Genomic DNA, 11,459 nt, shown 5'->3' with positions numbered 1-11,459 from the left:
ATTTATCTATAGATTTTAAATTTTCCAAGAAATTTACCTGCAGATTTTATAATTTAGAGGGAATTTACCTACAAATTTTATATCTGCAGGAAGTTTGATGCAAAATTTTTCTATATTTTTTTTAAAAAAAAAGTCACAGATTTTTATGAAAAAAAATTCCCCTCAAAGATGGAGGCACCAGTCTATTTAAAATAAGAAACAAACAATAAAGAAACACCAAATAAAACCGAGTGGCTAACGAAGACTATTACAATTCAAAAATAATTAACATGAGGCCAAACACAAGAAGTAAACGTACATAAACATAAACATAAAATTTTAGTCTAATAATTTTGATGACACATCTTATCACAGCTTGACTCATTAAGACTTTAAGACCTAAGTCTCCACAGTTGAGCTGAATTTATTAATATTATTGACGACACTCAAAGGAAATCGTAATTCCAAAACAAAGTAACATAGTACATATGCAGTTATACATCTGCTTCTCCACAGTAAACTTTTCTCCTTGAAACCCAACCCACCTCCGCTTCACTTTCCCTTAGGGACGTCATAATTGTGGCCTCTTGCTGGTTGATCATGGTAAAGGAGGCGTCCATCTAGAAGGTTAATTCCCAAACGACATTGGAATTTGGAACTGAATAATCAGTAACCAATATAAAACATTCAAAAAGAATAAATAATGAATTTAAACCTTAATTAGTTCAATTTTAATTAAAGAGTTGATGATTTAGTGAAAGGATGTTAGTTAGGTGACTTACGTGTGTAGTGAGGCTCTGATATCCAAAGGGGCTGTCTTGCTATTGCGAGATTCATTGATAAGAGAATCACAAATAGCAAAACCATGTTTAAGACAAGATTCTTAAAGCACCTCATCTTAAATGGAAAACAAGTATAGAAAGCCAAAGAGGGTATATATATAGCTATATATATTTAGAGTATAGATTGCTCTGTGAGAATTGAATGAAGAGTAGAGTAGAACACATACATATATATACAACATAAACACACAGATATCGCTCTCAAACTTTAATGATAATAATTAACAATGTCCCCTGAAATTACGCGTCTTTCTTCTTCTTCTTTTTTTCTTCCTTTTTAGTGAGTTGGGTACGAAACCTCCAATACAGCAAAAAGAAAAAAGACAACAAAAAAAAAAAAAGAGAATGTCCTCTCCAATTCGGCCAAGTAGCTTAAAAAAAGTGACATCAAATAACAATTAAGTGAGCTCCGGGAGTCTTTTGGTTGAAATTCGTTAAATGATTTTTTTTAATATATATTTTAACTCAAATATAATTTTTAACGAGTAAGTAATAAATTATTATGTTTATAATCTATCATTATTATGCAAACTTCTTCAATAACATTAATTTTGATAATAATTAGATATTGTATGAACAAATCAATTAACGAGATCATATCAAAATCCAGTAGGTAAGAAAAAAAATAAAAGAACCACAACTTGATTAAAAGAAAAGAAAAATGGTACAAAGAACATGCACAATATTGTACCCAAAACCATAAGCCATTTAGAGAGACAGGCAGTTTACACCGAGAATTTTGTGTAAAAATGTTTTCTGGCCTTTACTAATGAACTTGTTTCCAGTATTTAATAAAGAAAAATAATTACAATAGACACTTAGTCACACACATATTCAAAGAACTATTCTAAGAAACTCATAATAACCAACACTAACCACTTTGGAGATTTTTATTCAATTGAAAATGAAATCTTTTGAGATATAACTTATCACTTCAATCTACATTTGTCTTTAAATCATATAATTTGTCACTTCAATCTATATTTGTATTTAGATATGTGAGATTTTAAATATTATTTTTTATTGTAAGTATTAATATGAAATAAACAATATTTTTTATGTTAGAATTTTTTGATGTTTTAAATTTATATATTTTAATTTATTGTGTGGTGTTAGTTCTTAAAAATAATAACCTAGATTTAATTAAAATAATAATTTTCAATTTCTAAATCACTTAAATATAAATTATTTAAAGTAGTTATAATATTTCAATTGAAATTTTAGTTTGAATTATATTTCATAGTTGAAAATAAAAGCACCAAAATATTTTAATAGAGTTATTCTATTGATTTCAGCGTTCACATTTAAGAAAGGAAAACATTCTTTTGCCTTGTGTGTATTATATATTGTGAATAGAAGGACATGCAACAGTTTTATCTCGAAGGAAAAAATTTGAAGCTTCAATACACGTGGTAGGAAATACATTGTTGGTACGTCTTGTTTTACGTGGACGGTAACTTCAAATATCGAACGATTAATTAATGAGATACAATGGGAAAAAAAAATTAGGATTTATTTTCCTGTAGTCACGACACTTATAAAAATATGATTTCTTACTTTCTGTAAATATATAGGGTGTACCATGACCTTGACATGTATTATCAAGTTATATGTGGAGTTAGCCTACTAATTATCTATAAGGAACTATGTAACCTTTCTAGTAATCAACCATCAACTTCATATTTTACTTCACATTAACTAAGGACCTAGAAAAATCTCAACAAAATTTACTCCAAGAGTTTCACACCTACTCAAGGAGGGATTTTAATAATTGGTCTCCTTGTCAGAACCTAAAAAATTTCGATCTTGTCCACCACTAGTAGAAAAATAGTCTTTTACGTAACTATTTTCTCGTCGGTCAAAACAAAAATCGACGTAAAAAAGACGCGGTGACATTTTTGTAAATTTTGTGAAATTTTTTACGTCGGACTTAATAGGGTCCGACGTAAAATGTAAAATCTAAGTCAGATGTATCTAATGTCCGACGTAAATTTTACATTTTACGTCGGTTTACGTCAGACCTTATTATATCCGACGTAAAAAAGCTTTCTATATTAAAGTGTAGGCACCTTCTTTAAACGTGCTAAGCTGTGGAAGAGAGGTGCCAGGGGAGTCCATGCTCTCCGCTGAAACAGGGCTTGAAGCCTTTGAAAAACCTTGATGTTTTTTTCTTCATACACACCAACATTGCAGATGGCAACAAGAGAAAGCTTGATCCGTGCCTTTTGGAGCTCCACTCCACCTTTTTCTTGCGGCGCGACTTTGGCTTCCACGACGACGACGAGCCTGTCATTCGGGCTTACGTTTGTGAAAACGGTCACGTTTCCTTTTCCCATGTACACTTAATTACAAGTTCCTTTTTTTTAATGTATTTTTCATTTCCTTTTCCCTTGTCTACTTTCCATCTTTACTACTACTTGTTCTTTTCTTCATTTTTTTAATATTATTATTTGAAATCTTCTGCACCCTCTCGTTTCTTCTGCATCTGGAATGGGCCGTTCAGCAAGGAGAACAACCTGTTCTTCTCTCAATCATTTTGTGTTAATTATCCATCTGGAATGGCCCGTTCTGCAACCAGAACGGGCCGTTCCAGATGGATAATTAACACAAAATGACTGAGAGTAGAACGGGCCATTTTCCTTGCAGAACGGCTCGTTCCAGATGCTTTAAATTTGTGCCATCAGAATTTTACGTCGGTTCTTGGCTTGTCCGACATAAATTTACGTCGGCCATTACAATCGACGTAAATTTACGTCTCCCGCATCGACGTCAGAGGTTTTTCCGACGTAAAATCCCTAAAATATCAGACGTAGAATGTACATTCTATACTAGTGCACAGATGGTTTGGACTTTGTTTTGAAAATCTCACAAGCTTTGGAATGTTCGACAACCTGACTAAACCATCATTGTTGGCGACTTTTGAAAATGTGAGTCACCATCGATATTTTACTCAAAATATAAAAAAAAAGAGCTTTCAAAAATTAATTACAACCTTCATAGCTAGAAGCAGGTTCGGGAGTCGGTTACGTGTGGGAAAAGTATTAGGCACCCCACAATACCCTAACTCGGTACCCTATAATAAATTTAACATAATAACAATTATAATTAAGTCTTTACCCATTTAAGCATACAATAATTTACACTATATATTTACAAGACAAAAACGCTTATTATCTACATGATTATTTATTTATTTATTGCATGGGAATAAGGTTGTGAATAAAGCAAATAAAAAGGAAGAGGAAGAAGATAGAGAATTAAAAACCTCTAAAGCAAGCCTTTATAAAAGAATCTTCAAAAGCTTTACTGTCACTCAGGAATTTACAGAGAGAAGAGGGAAGTCTAATCTAACCAGTGTCCAAGAGTAAGCCCTAGACACACTTATATAGTCACTCATGGATGGGGAACGACCATTCCCAACATCGGAACGACTGTTTCGCGCCTCAAAAAAGCATACAAAATACCTAGTTGGAATGCTCATTCCAAAACTAGGGTTTAGTTCATTTTTACAGTTATGAACGACTATTTCGTGCCGTAATTAGGGTTTTGCATGTTGTGGTGTCTTTTGAGCCTTTTGGGTTCCGTCTCGATCCATTTTTGTGCCTTACTAAGCCGTCAAGGACTGTTCTTCTCGTTCTAGAGGTCTCCCAGCCTTAGTAGGGATGGCCAAGACGAAAATTAGTGTCTACAGTCCTAAAGCACAAAACAAGATTCCCTATATGAGATCTTAAACTTTCAAATAACACCATCTCCTTTAATCCTAAGCTAATTAACATGTTTTAATACTTGCAACATTCTCGACATCAATGCCTTAACATACATCTCCTATAACATTACCCCAGGTCAATGTACATAGAGATCAAATGATACCAATCATACTTAGCATAGTAATGTTAAAGAAATATTATAATAACATATCAATACTTATCCACCATTTTCAATCATATAACTACAACATACTAATGCTCAACTCATAGTTCAATCATACAAAAGAGTAGCATGCCAATGCTTATCCATTTCAACCATACCATAAATAGCACACCAATGCTCATTATCGCCCCTATCATACAACATCTACATATATCATCACATATTGACATATGGAGACCCATCACTCCTCAAACATCATACAACATGGAATAGGCCCAAATACCTTATTCATATTTACCAATTAACTCACAAGTCAATATATAAACATAATATAACTCGTGCCTAATGAAACTTAACTAGCACTTAATTGGTGCCATTGAGGTAGAGGACTCTCTGCCTCAAGCACACCTAATCTCACTCGAACTGCACCAACATGACTGAAGTAAGGAACCCTTAAGACCTCACACTTGGTGTAGCAAAACTCATGCCTGATCTCATATTAGGCAAAGAGTCTTTAGTTGATTCATGCTCGGTGTCACCTTAGTGGTGCCTAGCATCGTCTAGGAAGACAGTCTCTATCTTGATCATGCTTGACGCCACCCAACTAGGGCCCAACGTCACCAAGTCAGAGACTTTCTAATGCTCTCAAGCTTGACACATTTGAACCGCACCTAGGGTGATATAATAATTTTGTGAATACTTATCATGAAAATCCCGCCAATCACCTGAAAATGGATTTCATCTTTGTAAACATGTTCTCTATTTACTGTAAACTTAACAAGAAAAGTGAAATTTTATCAAAGATTTAACAATAAAAAAAAAACACAAAACAACAATGAATAACATGTTATTATGCAACATTTTAAGCGTTTAACACATTCCAATACTCTATTACGAAAACTCATCTTGTGCACATAATGCATGTCACACAACCAAGACTTAGCATGACACATACATATCTTATACACAAATTTTGACCATAAAATAATCACTACATCACTTGTATTCAAATGTAGTAATCTGCCTAGACCTTTGTGTCTAGACTTTTCACATTTTTAGAACTATATCTAGACTTCTTGTGGAAGAACATATGCATAAAGTTTTGATGATGCCTGTCGCCACCCGCCGAAACGGACCTTGGCATTCGCGACGATGGTCGGACTCTTTTTAAGTTTTGAAAAATGATGGATTGTTAGAATGACTTATTCTCAAACTGAGACCTCATCGAGCTAACAATTTTGTTTAAATGGCTCTCACCAATCCATGTTAATCCCAAGCGGGACCCTCCATGGATTAGTGGTTTTCGCAAAAGGGGGTTCTTGGAGTCGCCACCAATGTTTTACTCAAAACATTGGAAAAAGAAATAAGGCAATTGATTTTCGCAAATCAACTTAGGCCATTACAACCAGAGTTGGGTAAGGGAGTCGATTACGTGTGGGGAAGGTGTTAGCACCCCACAACGCCCCTTTCGGGTTCCCTATGACGGATTATTTCATGAATAATAGCGTAAAATTACTAAACTACCCCTATTTATTAGAACGATTATAAGTAAACTATCTACATGTTGAAAGCGTGCAATGCAACAATCAAAAAGCGATAAATGAAAGCGGTAAAAGAAAGGACTTGGAAAGAAACCTTTGAGCTTTTATATATTCAAAAAGAGTTAGGAGGCTTTTTGGCGCTCCTTCCCACTACACGCTCGCTCGCTCCTTTCCCTAGAACAAATATTAACTATGGAAATCAAAGAGATTTCCCTTCGACTTGTTCGAGTCTCAAGCTTCAAGGCTCATGACTCAAGAACTTAGTCGGGTTGGCTCTCAAAGAGGTTCCTAGGGCAGAGAATAACTCAAAAACCCAAGAATCCTCAGCAAGAGGGTCCAAACCTGTGTCAAAAGTGTGGGAGGACGTGCCAATGACGTCCTATTTATAGGATTGAGGCGTAATACGGCCTGGGAGGTCAATACGGCCCGTACTGGGTTTTTGAACTACAGTACGGCCGTATTGAATTTGGTACGGCCCGTACTGAGCCATTTTGAACTACAGTACGGCCGTATTGAGTTCACTATGGCCGTATTGCAGTTCAAATGGCTCAGTACGACCGTACTGAACCTCTGGGAGGGTGTATTGAGCTCCAATCCTCGCACACCCTTATTCTAAGCTACTCTAAGACTTCTAGACCTACAAAGAATCATCCTAGGGTCTTCCAGGAGTCCTTCCGGCTGACTTTCCTTCGGTCTTTGAGAGTCTTTGAGCTTTATTTCCGACCTGGACAATTTTAGGGATCTACAGCTGCCCCCCCTTTACTTAGTCGAACGGCTTTTTGGTGTACCGGTTGACAAGTAAAGGAGTTGACCCAATTGTCCGGGGAGTAAGCCATCCTTCCGACTTGTAGTGTCTTCCGGTGGGAAAATTGTTGAGTGACCTCTCCAGGTTGAGTATTAGTCGTCGCCTCTCCAGGCTCGTGCATACCTCGGTGTTTCTGACAACCTCGGTAGCGTGAGTTTGCCCTCTCCAGGGTCTGCATATCTCGGTGTTTCTGACAACCTCGGTAGCTGCATACCTACGTGTTTCTGACGACGGGGTAGCTGAGTATTAGTCGTCGCCTCTCCAGACTCGTGCATACCTCGGTGTTTCTGACAACCTCGGTAGCTGCATACCTCCGTGTTTCTGACGACGGGGTAGCTGAGTACCGCCTCTCCAGGCTTGTGCATACCTCGGTGTTTCTGACAACCTCGGTAGCTGCATACCTCCGTGTTTCTGACGACAGGGTAGCTGAGTACCGCCTCTCCAGGCTCGTGCATACCTCGGTGTTTCTGACAACCTCGGTAGCTGCATACCTCCGTGTTTCATGAATAATAGCGTAAAATTACTAAACTACCCCTATTTATTAGAACGATTATAAGTAAACTATCTACATGTTGAAAGCGTGCAATGCAATAATCAAAAAGCGATAAATGAAAGCGGTAAAAGAAAGGACTTGGAAAGAAACCTTTGAAGCGTGCTTTTATATATTCAAAAAGAGTTAGGAGGCTTTTTGGCGCTCCTTCCCACTACACGCTCGCTCGCTCCTTTCCCTAGAACAAATATTAACTATGGAAATCAAAGAGATTTCCCTTCGACTTGTTCGAGTCTCAAGCTTCAAGGCTCATGACTCAAGAACTTAGTCGGGTTGGCTCTCAAAGAGGTTCCTAGGGCAGAGAATAGCTCAAAAACCCAAGAATCCTCAGCAAGAGGGTCCAAACCTGTGTCAAAAGTGTGGGAGGACGTGCCAATGACGTCCTATTTATAGGATTGAGGCGCAATACGGCCTGGGAGGTCAATACGGCCCGTACTGGGTTTTTGAACTACAGTACGGCCGTATTGAATTTGGTACAGCCCGTACTGAGCCATTTTGAACTACAGTACGGTCGTATTGAATTTGGTACGGCCGTACTGAAGTTCAAAAACTTCAGTACGGCCGTATTGAGTTCACTACGGCCGTATTGCAGTTCAAATGGCTTAGTACGGCCGTACTGAACCTCTGGGAGGGTGTATTGAGCTCCAATCCTCGCACACCCTTATTCTAAGCTACTCTAAGACTTCTAGACCTACAAAGAATCATCCTAGGGTCTTCCAGGAGTCCTTCCGGCTGACTTTCCTTCGGTCTTTGAGAGTCTTTGAGCTTTATTTCCGACCTGGACAATTTTAGGGGTCTACAATGCCAAAGTATTGAAGAAAATAAAAGGTCAAGTTAAAACAAGTTGATCAAGAAGCAAAATCTCAAGAAAGAACTAGATAAGTCTTGACTACTTAGCTTGATATGTAAAATGAACTTTTAAAATTTGCAAATTTCACTTGGCCATTAAAATAAGGATTCCAAGAAAATCTAAATTTAATCTTTTTGAATATAAGAATAAGTTTTTGAAAAAGAAGGTAAAAAGAGTGTACAAAAAGATTTTACAAAAATACTTTTGACTGAAAATTAGAAGTTTCCTATAATCAAAAGTTTGTGTAACAAATATAAGAATATTTGTCTGGTAATCGATTACCAGCTTATGTAATCGATTACCAGAGCAAGGAAACTTCAAAGTTCAAATTTTGAATACAAAATGTGTTCTGGTAATCAATTATTAGACCTTATAATCGATTACTAGAAGATGAAACTTCAAATTTTGAATTTAAATGATACAACGTTTCAAACATTTTGAACTTAAAAACCCTTGTAATCGATTAACAAGTCTTGTAATCGATTACCGGAGTATCTTTTCTGAAAAATTATAAAGAGTTACAACTCTTCATGGAAAGACATAACCTAAGAATTAATTGTCTATAAATACCTATAATTTTTCAGAAGAAGGTTACGAACTCTATTGTGAAAATCAATTTACAAAAACTACTTGGCCAAAGTAATTTGCAAAAATCTCTAAATAGTTCATTATGATCTTTAGGGTGTAATATCTACTCTTCAAAGAGAGTCATTCTGTAATACGCAATTGATCGGTTGATCGGTAAAGGAGAAAGGGTTTTTCTCCTTGTTGGTTTTTCAATCTCAACACAAGGAAAGGGTGTTCCGAGATGTTGGAGGATTCAAGTCTTGTAAAGAGTTACAAGAATAGTGGAAATCTCAAGTTGGAGACTCGAGGACTGGATGCAGGCAGGATTGGCCGAACCAGTATAAAATAAGTTTGCAATTCTTCTTTCCCTACACTTTTAATTACTTGTTATTAATTGTGATTGAGTAGTTTGCATCATCATTAACTTATACACATAAATTTGTTTAAGTAGTTGAATTTATAAGAAAGCATTTCTAAAACTCATAAATGAAGAAAAATTGGTAAACTTAATTCACCCCCTCTTAAGTTATATGAGGCTACTTGACTAACAAGTGGTATCAAGAGCAGGTTTCTTGTATAAGGCTTAAGAGCTTCAAGAATAAAAATGGCCTCACTAAATTTTTTATTTCCCGAAGGAAACTCCATTAATAGACCTCATATATTCAACGGTGAAGGGTATCATTATTGGAAATCTAGGATGCAAATTTTTATAGAAGCCATAAATTTAAACATATGGAATTCTGTTAAAAATGGTCCTTTCATTCTAACTATTGTAGTAGGAAATGAAATTAAAAATTTATCCAAAGATCAATGGAGTGATGATGACAAAAGAAAAGTTCAATACAATTTGAAAGCCAAAAATATAATTACTTCTGCATTAGGTATAAATGAATATTTTAGAATTTCAAATTGTACAAGTGTAAAAGAAATGTGGGATACATTAAAAGTAACACATGAAGGCACTAATGATGTTAAAAGATCTAGGAGAAACACTCTCACTCATGAATATGAATTATTTAGAATGAACCAAAACGAAAGCATACAAGACATGCATGCAAAAGAGATTTACACACATAATTAATCATCTTGCATTTCTAGGAAAAGTGTTTCCTAACAAAGACCTTATTAAAAAAGTTTTGAGATGTTTGAGTAGGGAATGGCAACTGAAAGTAACTACAAAATCAAAAGATTTGTCTACCATGTCTCTTGAATCTCTGTTTGGAAAACTTCAAGAGCATGAAATGGAATTGATGAGACTAAGTCAAAATGAAGATAGTGACAAAAAGAAGAAAAGTATAGCACTTAAGGAATCTTCATCCTCTCATGAAGAAAATGGAAAAGATGACAACATTGAGAAAGATGATGATGATGATGAAGATTTCAGTCTCTTTGTAAAAAGATTCAAAAAATTCCTAAGGAATAAAGGAAATAGAGGAAAATTCAACTTCAACATAAAGAAGAAAGGAGAAGAATCTTCTTTAACCCCAAAATGCTATGAGTGTAATCAACCGGGACATTTGAGATTAGAATGTCCAATCTATAAAAGAAAATTGGAAAAGTCCAACAAGAAAAGCTTCAAAGAAAAGAAAGGGAAGAAAACTTATATCACTTGGGAAGAAAATGACATGGATTCTACAAGTGACTTTGAAAATGAAGTTGTAAATTTGGGACTCATGGCCAAAGATTACGAAAGCAAAGAAAAGGATTCCAAAAATCAAACTTGGTACATTGATAGTGGATGTTCGAAGCACATGACAGGAGATGCTTCAAAATTCATTGACCTCACTCCTAAGAGAAGTGGACATGTAACTATGGAGACAACAACCGAGGAAAAATACTTGGCATTGGAAGAATTGGTACAAATTTCTTAACCTCCATCGAAAATGTCTTACTTGTGGAAGGTTTTAAACATAGTTTATTAAGTGTTAGCCAACTTTGTGATAAAGGTTTTTCTATATCATTTGACTCACAAAAATGTCTAATTGAACACAAAAATGATAAAAATGTTAAGATAGTTGGATTTAGAATTAATAATGTATATAAAATAAAAATAGAAAATAATACTAATCATTCTCAATGCCTCATGAGTAAAGATGATGAATCATGGCTTTGGCATAAAAGAATTGCTCACATAAACGTGGAACACCTAAATAAATTAATCTCAAAAGATTTAGTAATAGGTTTAACAAAAATTAAATTTGAGAAAAATAAACTGTGTGATGTATGCCAAAAGGGAAAATAAGTAAAAGCCTCTTTTAAACCAAAGAATATAGTCACCACCTCTAGAGCCTTAGAACTTTTACATATGGACTTGTTTGGACCTTCTAGAACTATGAGCTTTGGTGGAAGTTACTATAGTCTTGTCTTAGTGGATGATTTCTCTGGATATACTTGGACTTTATTTCTTGCTCATAAAAGTGATACATTTGGTGATTTTAGAAAATTTGCCAAACTT

At 35.3% G+C, this 11,459-nt stretch overlaps 1 long non-coding RNA gene across 1 annotated transcript; it reads right to left on the bottom strand.

Annotated features, from left to right (window-relative positions):
* Positions 1–221: 221 nt before the first annotated feature.
* Positions 222–2,070, bottom strand: LOC109793078 (uncharacterized). Its single transcript, XR_002239263.3, has 2 exons — positions 762–2,070; positions 222–599 (listed from the first exon to the last, which is right to left on the bottom strand). It is a non-coding gene; the product is annotated as an uncharacterized LOC109793078 (long non-coding RNA).
* Between the last annotated feature and the right edge of the window lie 9,389 nt (positions 2,071–11,459).

This window comes from Cajanus cajan, chromosome 10, assembly GCF_000230855.2.
Source record: "Cajanus cajan strain Asha chromosome 10, NIPB_CcT2T_4, whole genome shotgun sequence".
In the NCBI taxonomy this organism is placed as follows: domain Eukaryota; kingdom Viridiplantae; phylum Streptophyta; class Magnoliopsida; order Fabales; family Fabaceae; genus Cajanus; species Cajanus cajan.
Note: the sequence above shows the minus strand (reverse complement) of the source record. Positions and strands in the feature narration are given on the sequence as shown.